At 37.2% G+C, this 14,846-nt stretch overlaps 1 pseudogene; it reads left to right on the forward strand.

Moving 5' to 3' along the window:
- The window catches only part of LOC131033032 (truncated transcription factor CAULIFLOWER A-like), a 173,116-nt pseudogene that overhangs the window by 79,109 nt on the left and 79,161 nt on the right, over positions 1-14,846 (forward strand).

Here is a 14,846-nt window from a genome sequence, read left to right on the forward strand (position 1 = left end):
TTCCTTCTCAATCCAAGTGCAGGTGTTGAACCAACTCAACACTTCAAAACTAACTCCTAGGCCTATCCTAACAAATTGCAGAGGTAAAGGGAAGAGAGAAATGCTTGAAATAAAAGGAGGTGATGCACCAAGAAGAGATTATTCCTCTCACTACCCGAAATGACACAAAAAAATCAACTGAAACACCCAGGAGATGCACAAACCTTAGTTGTATGAGTAACCCGAATGCATGCACGAAGATTAGAATTCATTGAATGCCAAGAGGGGAGAAGGTTTCCCACAAGTCACACTCAGAAATAAATTTAGCACAACATATATGAGAGAAGAACCACAACACATACACCTATGATGAAGGTAAGGAAACATACACAATATACATAAGTTGAAAGTAGGCCAGAATGGTGATTTCAATTAATTATAAGGCCAATGGCCAAACTTACAGTTGCACAAATGCAAGATAAATACAAGAGAAGTGGGAGAGCATGGAATGGCTCAAGCCAGCAGGGAGAGAACCCTTTTCAATGAGGCTTAACAACCTTTATATAGAAAAATGGTTACAAGAGTGGTGATGACCCTTGTGTGTCAGTTTGAGAGTGCAGGGAAGTGCATGCACTTGACTTCTGTACATGCAAGCAACCTAGCCATGCCTTGAAAAGGCAACCCTGAGAAGGGTGGATTGACTGACCTTCCAAAGTTAGAGAATGCAGACATGACATAATTCACCACAATAAGCATGGCCCTGTACATTCCTTGATGGAAATCCTGCCAAAAATATTAAATGCACCCCTGTGAATCCACAAAAGAAAGTGCAGAAGTCACCAAAACCATCAGAGCATTTAAAGCCTTGAGTGTCGATCATGCCATCCGGAAGTGTCACCAGCCAGAAGGAGTTTGGATGACTTAGGAGACTTGGGTCACCGAAGTTGGGGAAACTTCGGAGACCTGGTTCACTGATGTTGGGAAGACTTAGAAACTTGGGAACCTGGGGGTTCCAGAGTTCCGGGGTTGAAGGCTAGGAACTTGGGAACCTAGGGGTTCTGGATTTCCAAGGTAGAAGAACTAGGAACTTGGGGACCTGGGGGTTCCAGAGTTCCGGTATTGAAGACTCGGAACTTGGGAACCCGGGGGTTACGGAGTTCCGGGGTAGAAAGAGTAGGAACTTTGGAACCTGGGGGTTCCGTAGTTCCGAGGTTGAAGACTAGTAACTTGGGAACCTAGGGGTTCTGGAGTTTCGGGGTTGAAGAACTTAGGAACTTGGGAACTTGGGGGTCAAGAGTTCCGGGGTAGAAGAACTAGGAACTTGGGAACTTGGGGGTTCCGAAGTTTCGGGGTAGAAGAACTAGGAACTTGGGAACCTGCAGGTTCCGAAGTTCCGGGGTTGAAGACTAGGAACTTGGGAACCTGTGGGTTTCAGAGTTCCGGGGTTGAAGACTAGTAAGTTGGGAACTTGGGGGTTTTGGAGTTTTGGGGTTGAAGAAATTTTGAACTTGGGAACCTGGGGATTCCGGAGTAGAAGAACTAGGAACTTGGGAACCTGGGGGTTCCGTAGTAGAAGAACTAGGAACTTGGGAACCTGGGGGCTCCGGAGTTCCGGGGTAGAAGAACTAGGAACTTGGGAGCTTGGGGGTTCCGGAGTAGAAGAACTAGGAACTTGGGAACCTGGGGGTTCCGGAGTTCTGGGGTTGAAGAATAGGAACTTGGGAACCTGGGGGCCCGGAGTTCCGGGGTTGAAGAACTAGGATCTTGGGAAGCTGGGGGTTCCAAAGTTTAAGACTAGGAACTTCCTGCTAACAAGACAATAGTTCACACTTCATAATTCCATTGCTTTTCTCCTTAAACAACTAGGGTAGCGCTGGTCCATGGAACATATCTTTGATCGGTTCTCACTGATGGACCAAGGGTGTCATAAAATGATAACACTTCCCTTATGTTTTGTGTTGGTTCTTTGGTTGTCGACAAGTCTTGTTCGTGGTCTGGATTGAAGTTTGAGCTTGTTATATTGCCATGAGTTAACAATTTTACCTTTAGAGGTTGACTCATGGTTATTTGGTCCATACAATTGCATGTGGTTACATAGGATTTGGAAGGTGGTCTAACATGGTGTGATCCTTCACACATTTCATTTTCCTTCCACGTTTTCCTTGAATATTTTTAATATACCCACAATTTTTTTTAATTTTTAAAGAAGATTGCAATCACACCAACACCCGCTAGGGATTAGAATAAGAGAACTAAACCAGCTGAAAGGAACTCTACACCTTTCGATCAGTGAGAGCCCAAGCTGGGAGGGTGAGAGCATACGATAGTAGGGGATCGTTAGATGTAAAATGTTGAAAGTACTGATTACAATAATGGGCGGCAAGCCAGCCCCTTCCAATTTCCAGTGGGAATGGGAAACTAGAAAGCTTGGCGGTAAACCAGCCAAGGAGAACAAGAACAAAACCAAACACGAATCACTCTACCACAATATTTCAGCGGGAGGACTAAACACCTACAACAAAGCTCAACTCAACTGCTTATGTAGCGGGAGGACCATTACAAACAAAATATCACTCTACCGCTTATGCAGCATGAGGACAAAATTATAAATATCAAATGTAGGCGGCAAGCCAGCCTCTTCCACTTTTCAACGAGGTATGCTTTACAGTTCAGAAGTGGTTGATAGTACTACTATTCAACCTTACAATATAGAGAGAAATGATTAGAATAGAAGAACAATATGATTACAAATCAAAGCTACCTCTAAAACCAACTCAAACATTAAGCAACTATTGTTCCTCTTAATTAAGAAAGTGCATAACACGCAGATCAACCACTACCGGAAACACCAAAATGCTCATAACTAACACAAATATACTCGAAATCACACTAAATCAAAAGCAAACGACTAATATGACATAAGCGATCATTTCAGAACCTCAAACCTACAACTCCTAAGTCCGCAACCAGCTACACACATCCCGAGGCAGCTAGGGAAGGGGCACCCCGACAGAAAAATTTGATCAGCAATATAAAATTCAAATCAGCATACTATCATCTCCCCTTTGGAGGACATCATTGCCTATGGGATAGAGAAAATCAGAGTCAATACCCATGTTGATACGCTCAGTAGACAAGGAGGTACGATCAAAATACTGCTTCAGCCACTATACGCCCACCACACACCAAAAACACAGCAGCAATCAGAAAACTGAAAATGCAATAGAAAACTTGACCACTTTGAAGCTCAATCTACTCATTTGAATGAGAAATAGGCTCTCTCACAGCTAGGTGCTATCTCTCAAGCACAAAACTAGTACAAGCTAGGAAGCACGCAACTTCGAAGCAAAGGTCTGGCACAATTTTGGCAGCACTTCGTTATGAAAATGTTCAAAGATGACAAATGAGAGACCAAGCTCTCATATTTATGGATTCCGAGACCCCAAATTCACCTCCAAATGGCATCCAAATTACACTTCTTCAGTTTCATTTCATTTCAAACATGACTTTGCCTTGGCGTCCCCCTTTCGTAGGCACAAAATTCAAACTTTTCCTTGGTCTCAACTTGCAACACAAAAGAACTTTATACATGAGCGTATATTTCATCCTTGGACGCCTGAGTTTGGAGAATAAATAAATTTTGAATAAGATGCCCCTTTCATTTCCTAAGTCGTCCAACAATATAATTAAATATTAAACTTTAGAGTAAAGTATTAATATTTAATAATTCACTAGCAAAATAAATACTGATCAGTACCATCAAACTGAGCTGGGTCTAAACCCAAAATTGAGATGCTAAAAAAAGAACTGCCTGAAATAGCACTTACTAAAAATAGTAAGTCCTGAAAACAACTCCAAAAAGACTATTCTTCGAACCCTGTAGCTCAGCTTGAGAAACCCAAAAAAAACCAGTAATCATGACAATTGACATCAACTTACTAAAAATAGTAAGTTCTGCAAACTCCCCTGAATTACTTGCATGTCATACCACTGCGAAGCTTACAGAAAACCCAGAAGGAAAATTTGATTCATTCTGCCAAACTCCAATCAAAACATCCCTGAAAACTGTGAAGAATCATCCTAGAAAATAGGAAGCCCTAATTCCTCATTCCAATCAGCCTACGGGTCTCTAGAATAGGCCAATGGACCTCTGATTACTCCTTATTGAGAAGGGGACATTACAAGATTGGTTTTGGGCTAATGGTTTTGCATAGACATGTTCCATCTTGTTAGGCTGACCTAGGGGATGTTATTAAGGTTGTGGTTGATATATAAAGGAAAAATTTATTGCATTGATTTGGAGATGTAGAGGATATGGTGTGTGATGTTATTGTGATATAGTTTAGAGGTTCAAAGATGTGGCAGATTAGAGATGAAGACTTTTTAAGATGTGTAATGAATTGTGAACTATTATTTGCATTCTAGTAGATGCTTTTCTATAGCTCAATCTTGTTGATATCATTGTATTATAAGAATTGTATCTCGCCCTAGAGAGGTGCACTTCAATGTGTGCAAGTAATTATTATATCTTTCACTAAGGTTGTGTGCCTTAGCCTGCAAGTCATATTTTAGAGCAATGAGGTCCCTAGCCTTTCAGCTAAACTCTGTAATTAGCTATACATATATCGTGTTTGATTCTCACTGTGGATTTGTTACATAAAAATGTCGGAGTTCCTATATAATTGCTTTTATTATTTCTGTTATTTATTTACATGCATGTGATGGATGGAATGTATGATGAGTTAACAATTGAAATAATCTGATTAAATTTTAGTATTTGCTAATTCACTCCCCCAGCAATCTAGTACTGTTCAACAAGTAGTTGTTGTGAATGTGCCTTTGAGTGATCCTCGTGTGCTCTCTAAATTGAGAGAGCTGCAATGTTGAAGATCGTTGAAATGTCAACACCCTCTGGTAATCAAATTTCTGGATGATCTTGCAAGACCCAAACTTCTTCAAGTTTAGCTTATTGTACATATTCCTACTAGAAATCTCTCCTTTTCAAGATACACCATAACTTCATCCCTAGCTTCAAATTCCTTTTGTCTTTGTTTGGTGTCTGCTCACTCTTTGTACTAGTTGTTCATGCTCTCTAGGTGTTGCTTGACCTCCTCATCGACAGTCTTCATGTACTTTGCAAACTCCTCTACCTCTGTATTCTTTTTATCTTGTTGTCTATGGTCCTGGACTTCAGTCACCCCTCTCAGATGCACTCCAATAACAATCTAAAGTGGTGTTCTCTTGATTCTCTAATTTATTGAAATATTAAATGCAAACTCTTCCTATGGCAAGATTAAGTCCCGATTATCGGTTTTACCTCCTACCAAGCATCTGAGCAAGTTTTCGAAGCATCTGTTCACTGCCTCAGTCTATGGGTGAAATGTTAAGCTGAATTTTAGGTTTGTCTGCATCTTCTTTTATAGTGTCCTCTAAAATTATCCGGTAAACTTAGTATCCTGGTCTAAAACAATGCCCCAATGCCCCAATATTCTGTGTAGCCTCACCACTTCTCCGAAGAATAGGTCAGCATTATGTACTACATCACGAGTCTTCTTACAAAGAACGAAGTGTGCCATCTTGGGTAATCAGTCCACCACCACAACTATGGAGTCATATCCCCTTTGTGTCCTCAACAATCCTAACACAAATTCCATATTGATGTCCTCCCAAAGTCTTTATGGAATCGAAAGAGGTTCGCTCAACTCAGTATTTTGGTTCACTCCCTTAGCTACTTGACATGTATTGCACTCTTACACATAGTTCTGGACATCTTTGTAGATCTGAGGCCAGAAAAATCCTTCATTCACCAAAGCCACTTTATTGTCAATACCAAAATGCATCGTAAATCCTTGAGAATGTTTCCCCTTGATTAAATTATCCCTCGTTGAGCTCCCGTGAATACATAGATGATTTCCTTTGAACATGTCATCCTAGATGAAATAGTCTATCTACGTACTTCTGTCCATTAGTACCGATTCTCCACATGTCTTCCATGCCTTTGCAAAGTCTGGATCATATTTATACAAGAGTTTCAACTCATCAAATCCTATTAGTCAGCCTCATTTGCATTATCAGGGTCCTCCTTCTATTCAGTGTGTCTGCCACCCAATTTAATTTACCGCTTCGATGTTTGGGGATAAAGGTGCAACTCTACATGAACTCTACCCACCGCATGTGCCTCTAATTCAACTTGCCTTGATTGTTCTGGTACTAGAGTGCTTGGTGATCAGTATACAATAAGAACTCTTTTGGCACCAACTAGTGTCCATTTCTTCAGTGCTTGGATTATGAAATAGAACTCTTTGATCATATACTAAATACCTTCTCAAGCTATTGTTTAAATTCTCACTAAAATAGGCAATTGGTCTTCCTTCCTGGTTCATGACTAGTCCAATAGCACTGCCACTAGCATCATAATCTACTTGAAAGACTTTGTTAAAATCCTATAGCGTTAGTACCAACTGCTTTGTCACCTTCTATATCAGCTGTTTAAAACTCTTTTGTGCTCTGGATGTCCACTTGAATTATTTTTGGTCTGCCCTCATTATCTGTCATAGGTGTACGAATGATACTGAATTTTCATATAATTTTGGGTAAAAAATTTGCAAGACATGAAAATATCTTAACTCTCTAATGTGTACAGATGTAAGGCACTCAGCAATTGCTCTCACCTTCTCTGGAGCCATCTTCAAACCTTTTGCAAAGATTACAAATCCTAGACATACTAGCTCATTCCTCATGAAAATGCATTTCTTGATTTTGATCAGCAACTGCTCCTCCGTCAACTACTGGAATACTTGCTTGATTTGTTGTATGTGTTCCTCCCTTGTTCTGCTAAAGATTGAATATCATCGAAATAGAGAATGAGAAACTTACCCAAGAACTCCTTTAGTACTTCATTCATTAGCCGCATGAATGTGCTCAGAGTCTAAAAGGCATGACCAACCACTCATTTTTCTTGAATGCAGTCTTCTCCCTCTTAGATTCTTATCTAATGATATTCGCTCTTGAGATCAATCTTGGTGAAGTATCTTGCACCACTCAAATAGTCTATTATGTCATCCATACTTGGCAAAGGAAACTGCTACTTTATTGTGATTTTCTTGATGACTCTTAAGTCAGTACACATTCTCCATTCTCCATCTTTCTTTGGTGCTAGGACAACAGGCACTGCACATGGACTCATGCTCTCATAGATCAACCCCTTCTCTAACAACTCATGTACTTGTTTGCTGAACTCTACATTCTTTGCTGGTGTCATCCAATGTGCTACTTTATGAGGCAAAATCACTCTTGATACTAGGTCTATGTGATGACTAATACTTTGGAAAAGTGGCAGGTCTATGTGTCACCTAGTGTAGTTTTTTTTTTTTAAGTAAATGTGGAGTTATCTATATGGTATTTTTTTTATAATGCTTATTGAATGTTGTCTATAATGCGTGATTTTTTCATTGAATTTAATATAGTTCCCTAGGTCTTCTCTTTAAATATAACATCCTAGGTGCCAAAGTTGAATGCTCTTGCATGTGAGACAATTGGCAACAATCTACATTTAGGAGGAACTAATCTCTTGGTGAGGGAAAGTTAAGGTTTGTGTAAGGTGGATAAGATATTGAGGGTGTTTATTCCTAAATTAAAAAAAAAACAAAAACTAATAGCAATCATTCTATGTTTGGGTTTCAACTTTCAAGTGATGAACTAATAAAGATAGAGGAATTGATTGGGTTTTATCAATTTATACACAAGAATACAGTGTATTGAAGACTAAAATGAGACATTTAAAGACAAGTTCAAAATAAATGCAAGAATTGTGACTGTATTTTTCATTTTAATTTTTAAGTAGTGATAAATATTTATCATGAATGATTATATATGCATTAAATATAATGTAATTTATATCGTAATTTATTATGTATAACATATTTTCATATAAAGAAACTTATGTTATAATTTAGAAAATAATAATATGAATTTATTTTGTAAGACATTAAAAGAGTTTAGGGGGTGGTAATGTAAAATATTTGACATGCCAATACGATTTTTTTAAATAAATACTCCTCAACTGATGAATTTCTGCATAACTCATTAATTGACAAATATAAAAACAATATAACAATATCTGTTCTATTCACCAAAAATTCAAAACTGTATTTTAGATATTTTACATTTTGATAAAAATTTATGTAGAATATGTACAATAGTTATTAATAGTTTATGGACTAACATTTTATGTGCCAATAGACATTACGTATGGAATTGGAGAACTTGCGAATAGAGACAACACATTTAGAAAAAACCTGCAAGTAAGAACGTTGAATCATAGAGGAATTTTAATATTTATTTGTATATTATAAAATTCAATAAATGTTCCTACTTATTATAGCTTTAAACATCTTACTCTTATGGCAGACATATGAATGGTGAAGACTTGGATTTTCTAAATTTTAAAGAGTTGCAGAAACTTGAGAAGAAAATGAGTTTTAGTGCTAGAAAGATACATTTGAGAAAGGTAATCCATAATTCATTCTTGATTTAGTTTCTATAAATTATTGTTTACACGTTACGTTTATGATTATGAAAATGACATGACCTTAAAGTAGTATGTTATCTAAACCTTTTCGAATATTTTCTTGCTTTGGAAAATAATATATAAGTTTTTTTTTATAATATTTTACATTAATCATATTCAAAGTTGGTTTGTCTTATGAATGCAAAATTTGCAGGATAAAATCTTGGTAGAGAATGTTGGGTCTCTAAAATCCAAGGTAGTGTACAATTTCCTTCTCAAGAATGTATATTATACTTTACATAGTTTTTTAATTAATTTAAAAATTTTATGGTACTCGAATTTTCCTTTCTATTTAGTTTTTAAGTGATACAAAAATGTCATATAATTTTTTAATGAGAATCAGAGAATTAAATTGGAGAAAATTTTATGAGTTTATTTATAGAGATTTTTAATTGAGAGGCACAAATATGTTTATCTTAATTTTTTTGATAAGGTTGACATTATTTTTTGATAAAGAGATGGTTTGTTGGGAATGTCACTTAAGAATTTTCATTACATTTATTCTTCCAAATGTACATATTTAAAGGTATTTGTGGCTGTCAATTCTCATAGTTGAGGCCCAAGAGGCCAAAAGACACTAGAATTTGGGGCAACACATTTGTGGATTCTCCTATAGATAACTTTCAAAAGGGAAAGAAAACTTTGGAGAATTATATGTTTCTACTTATACTAAGAAGTAAACTAATTCTTACAAGGAAAAGGGATAGGAGGAGGCAAAGGATTTAGAAAAAGATATAAGGTTTAGAGAAATGAAATTAATATGGGGATAGTGGGGGACAAAGAAAGTGATTATTGTTAGAGTCACCAATGGACTTAATCCTCTATGATAACCTGCAAAACAAAAAATATGCTTTCCATAAGAGAGTAATATGAGAAAAACAATGTTTATGGGCACAATAGATTAGATTGAACTTGGACATACATCATAAATTGTACATTCGATGTCATGCTTCTATAAGCAAGGTTGATAGGTCAGATTAGACAAGATTGTGATGTGTCTTAATCCTATACAATGAGACAACTAATTTGATGAATATTAAATTACCTAGGACTCAATATTTGAATTCCAAAAGATAAGATATGATATAATCGACAACTAAGACCATGTAGAAAGAGTCCTAGGAGCTAAGTAAACTTAACATGAGAATAGGACCTACTAGTGAACTACATAGGTAAACTACCTTATTATGCCAAGAACCCCCTTAAGTTCAACATAGGGAGTAATAGGCATATGCAAATGATGCAAAATATGGAGATTATTATGGGTCCCAACTACAAGGCCATATTGGGTACCTATTTACAATGTAATCTCATTGGACAAAACTTCTCTCGAAAGGAGAGAAAAGATACGAAAAAATGAAAGTGATAAAAGAGCGCTAAATGGAGGACTCAATTATACCTCCAAGGAGTACATCCATCACAAATATAAAATCAATTATCCCTCCATAAAAAGGAATGAGAGAGACTAAGGAGCCCTCCATAATGTATAATATCCTACAGATATGGTAATCCTTGTACAAAAATAAGATCCAATACCTACAATCAACATTTCTCCACTTGGGAAGAAGATATACCAAGTACAACTACACAAATGCTTCCTATTCTAGATAGGAATTAGTAGGAAGAAGTATATATATATATATATATATATATATATATATATATATATATATATATATATATATATATATATATATATATATATATATATATATATATATATATATATATATATATATATATATATATTGTGTTGCTGAAATCTTCTCATGTTTTGTCAAGTCTTTTGTAGATGATGATGCCATAATCAAATTAGTACATTTCCAATCAAAGCAAAAGGTGACAAAGTAGGGGAAAGTGCTAATTTATGTTGAACAAGATCCAAAGACAAAGATGGTGTGACAACAACTATGTCATGATTGTCATCAAAGAGGAGAGATAACTCCTCAAAGTGGTCCTCAATATCTAAAATCTGAGACTCTATAAACAAGACTAAAAAAATTCTCAAGGAATCATCTAACAAGATTGTATTTGAAAGATTGTAGTTTACTTGCTACAATGAATCACTAGAAGTGCTCAATAGATTAGCAACAAAAGATGCATATGTGATCTCAATTGGATAAATGGGAGCTAGAAGAGAGGTCCCTTGATCGTCAAGATGCTCAAGTCCTACATCATATTCAAACTCTTCTAATGTATCATCATTAAAGGGTATGTTATCAACATCATCAAGTGGAATGAGGTAATATGAGGCAATATGAATATAATCTGTTATAATATTGCCTCCAGAATCCACTACTCCTAAGAGGACTTGCAGAACTAAGGTGCACAACTTTAGGGCAAGATATAAATAACTTATAGAACAGAGATGCACTGTCCCAGGGAAAGATACAGAAAGCCACCAAGAAACACATTGTCATTTGGTAGAGAAAAGGAATAGTTGAATTGAAAAGAACAAGATCGATTGATCATAAAATTATTTTTGAACCACTGTGTCGAGAGACCAAGATCATGGAAAACACATCTAACTTCAAACACTATCTCAAAATATTGTCATATTGAAGATATTATCATTAAAGCTCTTCACAATTGACTTTCGCACATCTCTAACATCAAATATATTTACAAATCATTTACATCCACTGCTTGTCAATTCACACACATCCCATAAATTATTCACATATTTGCACTCCTTTATATACGAGATTAATTATTAAAACCCTTAAATAGGTTGGCCATAGACAAAATAAATAATATTACATAAATTTGGCCAACTGGACTAGAAATATCCATTTTGGTCCTCTCCAAGAGATAGAGAGGACCCAAAAACATCACAATACATCCCTTCCAAACAATTCCAATGAACCATGCACACTAACACATCTTCCAAGATTGACATCAAATGAAACGTGTAGATAAACATTAAAGCATGTTAACCAATCGACCCAAAACTATCCTCCAAAGAAAATTACACAATTTGGATCTCTTCACACCATTGTGAGAGCCAAAACAAAAACCAAACTCATTCTCCAAAGCAAACCTAAACCAAGGGAATATGATCTGAGTAGGATACACCATCACAGTCAATTGAAAACTGGACTAGCTAACATCACAAAACTCGGAACATCATAACTTCACATTCCAATCAAGCTATCACCAGAAAACTGAACTGGAACACTACATAAACCAAATAAACACGTCCTCGAAACCGCGACACTTGAATCCATATATCTAGAAGCCACCAAGTTTACTCTAGACCAGTTTTGACAAATAGCATCACTGTTTGAAATAACAACAACCAACTTTACCGTTTGAGCAATAAAGGACCTCCAAACCTAATAGTGCAATATACATAAAACATAAACATTATATCCAAATTTGCAGCACAATCTTCACATACCATAGAAATGCAAAACATTCTTCCACTAAAACATTAAATACTCTTTGTTGCATAAATAGTATTTCCTGCATATTGAACCTTCCACTACCAACCTTCTCAAAACCTCTCAACATCTTCACCAAACCACACATCAATACCAAAACACTCACTGCCTCACCATCTGTAATGCATAGTAACATCAATGACAACACATCACAACAACTAAAGTTTCCAACAATCTCTGCTTAAGATTTGTAATTAAGTTTGCTCTGAAATGATGCAATTTCTGATTCAAAGTTTTCTTTAATCGTTGCTCCAAATCTGCTATAATCTGCAATAATGACTCCTCCAAGATTGCCGTATATATCTGCTCAAATGCTGATACGAGTTACCCCCAATAGACTGGTATATATTGCCTCTATATGCTGGAATGGTTTACCTCTATAACTTTTCTAAGTGTGCTATAAAGTTTTCTAAAAAATTCTTCTATAAATTTCCTTAAATCTTCTCACAAACTTTCTATGTTTGCTCTTAAATGTGCTATGATTAGGAAAGATATTATCTTTCCTTTTAATCCTTAAAATATCTTCTATAAATACCTTGCAATAACCGGAATGAAGAGACTACATGATGGGTATTCATTGTGATGAAGAGGTGGAATGCTATTTGGATCACATCAACACCAGAGGTGAAGTATGTGTAGGCCATCAGATTGCTAGTGTAAGGTTAACTAGCAGGACTCCCACCGGATGAAGAAGCTATCACCGATTATGTGACAGGTTAACAAGAGTAAGATGCTTCTGTAAGCATGCTGACATATGGAAAGATATTGGGACATATGTCAAGTTGAAGATGTATCCTCCCCTCAGTGAAGTCACACTTGTACCGGCATAATGATTCCTTGAGATAGGCAGGTGAGTAAATGAACAAACCGGATGACCAAGCGGAAGATGAGAATGCTTCTAGAGTCTGAGAATAGTTAAGCCTCCAGAGAGTGGGATTAGAGATACACACTGGATAAGCATGTGAAGACAAGATGTGTTACCAGGATGGTGAAGGAAGATTTGAAGCGAAGGGTTTTTGCCACTTTGGCAAACCGGTTGTGAGATGAATTGGACAAATGATGCTATGTCTGCAGCAGCACAAAAAATAGAGTTACCAAAATGAAGATGGTGTGTTGTGTTGCCACTGGTGCAGGTCTAATGAAGGATGATGAAATAGAGTCATCTAGGTGGTTATCGGTAAACAAAGATACCGGTATGCAACTGAGTGAGTTGAATGGAAAGAAGTGAAAAACCTTCATCAGATGAAGTCATACATGTGGAGTTACTCTTGATGACTGTTGAGGATCGACATGGTTGATGCTCAGTTGATGTGTTACACCAACAAGATTAAGCTGGTGATGGCATGAAGGTCTACCGACAAGGTTTGTGTCGGCAAACCGATAAGGATTGATTCCGGTAAGGGTTTGTCGGATGTGCAAGCATAAACTGACTCTATGTCGGTGAGATTGGATGCATGAGAATGTGATGCCACACAGAGATGAGGTGGCGAATATGTAGAGGTCGGTGATGTCTGGTGTCAAAGAGGTAGTTATGATTGGTCGACATTAAATGTCGACTGCGAAAATCACGGGGGAGTTGCAAAGTTTGCGACTCGATGAAAGATGAACGACAGAGGAAGATCACAGATCTGCTAGCGCCATGATCGATGCTTGATATCCAACTGCAGATTGACCTCGAGAAGGAAATAGCTGGATCATAAATGTGTCAACTGATTTCGAGGCTGAAGAACAATGTTAGATTTGCTATTTTTAGCAAATATGCATTGGATGATGGAAAATGCATACAGATGCATTCCTCCAATGCAGGTGATCGATCCAAGGCAGATTGGATTGAATCTGATGAAGATTTGATCGATGGAAGAAACCCTAACCTACTAAAGTTTGAATTGGTTTTTTGCGGGAAAACTTGTTTATATATACGCAAGCCAAAATCAATGAGAAGGGCTAGTTGATGATGCATGAGAAGACTATGCTGGACAGAGTGTTGGTATACCTCTGTGAGTAATGAAAGCAGTCTAAGTCTAATTAGGAAAGATCATAAGTGTCTGAATATTAGTTGGAGAACCGGTAAGAGGGTTTAATCGGTAAGGTCAAGGCTACCTGTGAGAAGGCGGTAGAGAGTGAATGCAAGTTGAATGAAGAACCAGAGGAACCTGGTCAAGTAAGAAGGAATGGTAGAGAATCGACAGTGACAGATAGTTGTGGACAAGATAGAGGTAAACTAGAAGAGGAGAGGCAGTGTGCTAAGAGGAGGAACTGGTAAGCAGCAGCAGTGAGAAGAAGAGAGTAGAGAGTGATAGAGGAGATCCAACAAGATAGTGGCTGAGTTGCTGAAGATTCAATAGAGAACTGGTAAGGCGAAGGAGGTATCTTACCACCAGGAAGGATTGTATTGAGAGGTTACAAGACTCACTTGTAGCTAGATTACTACCTTTGTATGTGAAGATAATGTATGGTGATCACTTAGTTGTAGCTCACTGCAGGGGTTGTAGCTCCTTTGGGTTGTAGCCCATAAACAAGTTAGGGGTTAGTGCTCCTTGGGTTGGTGCCCTAAAATCAGGGGTTGGTGCAACTTGGGTTGGTGCCCTAAATAAGGGGTCGTAGCTCCTCGGGTTGGTGCCCTAAACATTGTAACATATTTCATTGTGAGGTTGGATTGGAGCAGTAGACTCCAGTAGCATTGCTCACCGAGGTTTTTCCCATCTTGGGTTTTCCTCGTACATGCTAGTGTTATGTGATGTCCCTTTGTGTGTGATTGCATTTGTGATTAAGTCTCCCCGCTAATTGGTAAGTCTGCATTGTGTTAGATCTCATAACGGGTATACACACATAAGTTAGTTAAAGGGAAAAAGTTG

The sequence above is a fragment of the Cryptomeria japonica genome, chromosome 3, assembly GCF_030272615.1.
Source record: "Cryptomeria japonica chromosome 3, Sugi_1.0, whole genome shotgun sequence".
NCBI lineage: Eukaryota > Viridiplantae > Streptophyta > Pinopsida > Cupressales > Cupressaceae > Cryptomeria > Cryptomeria japonica.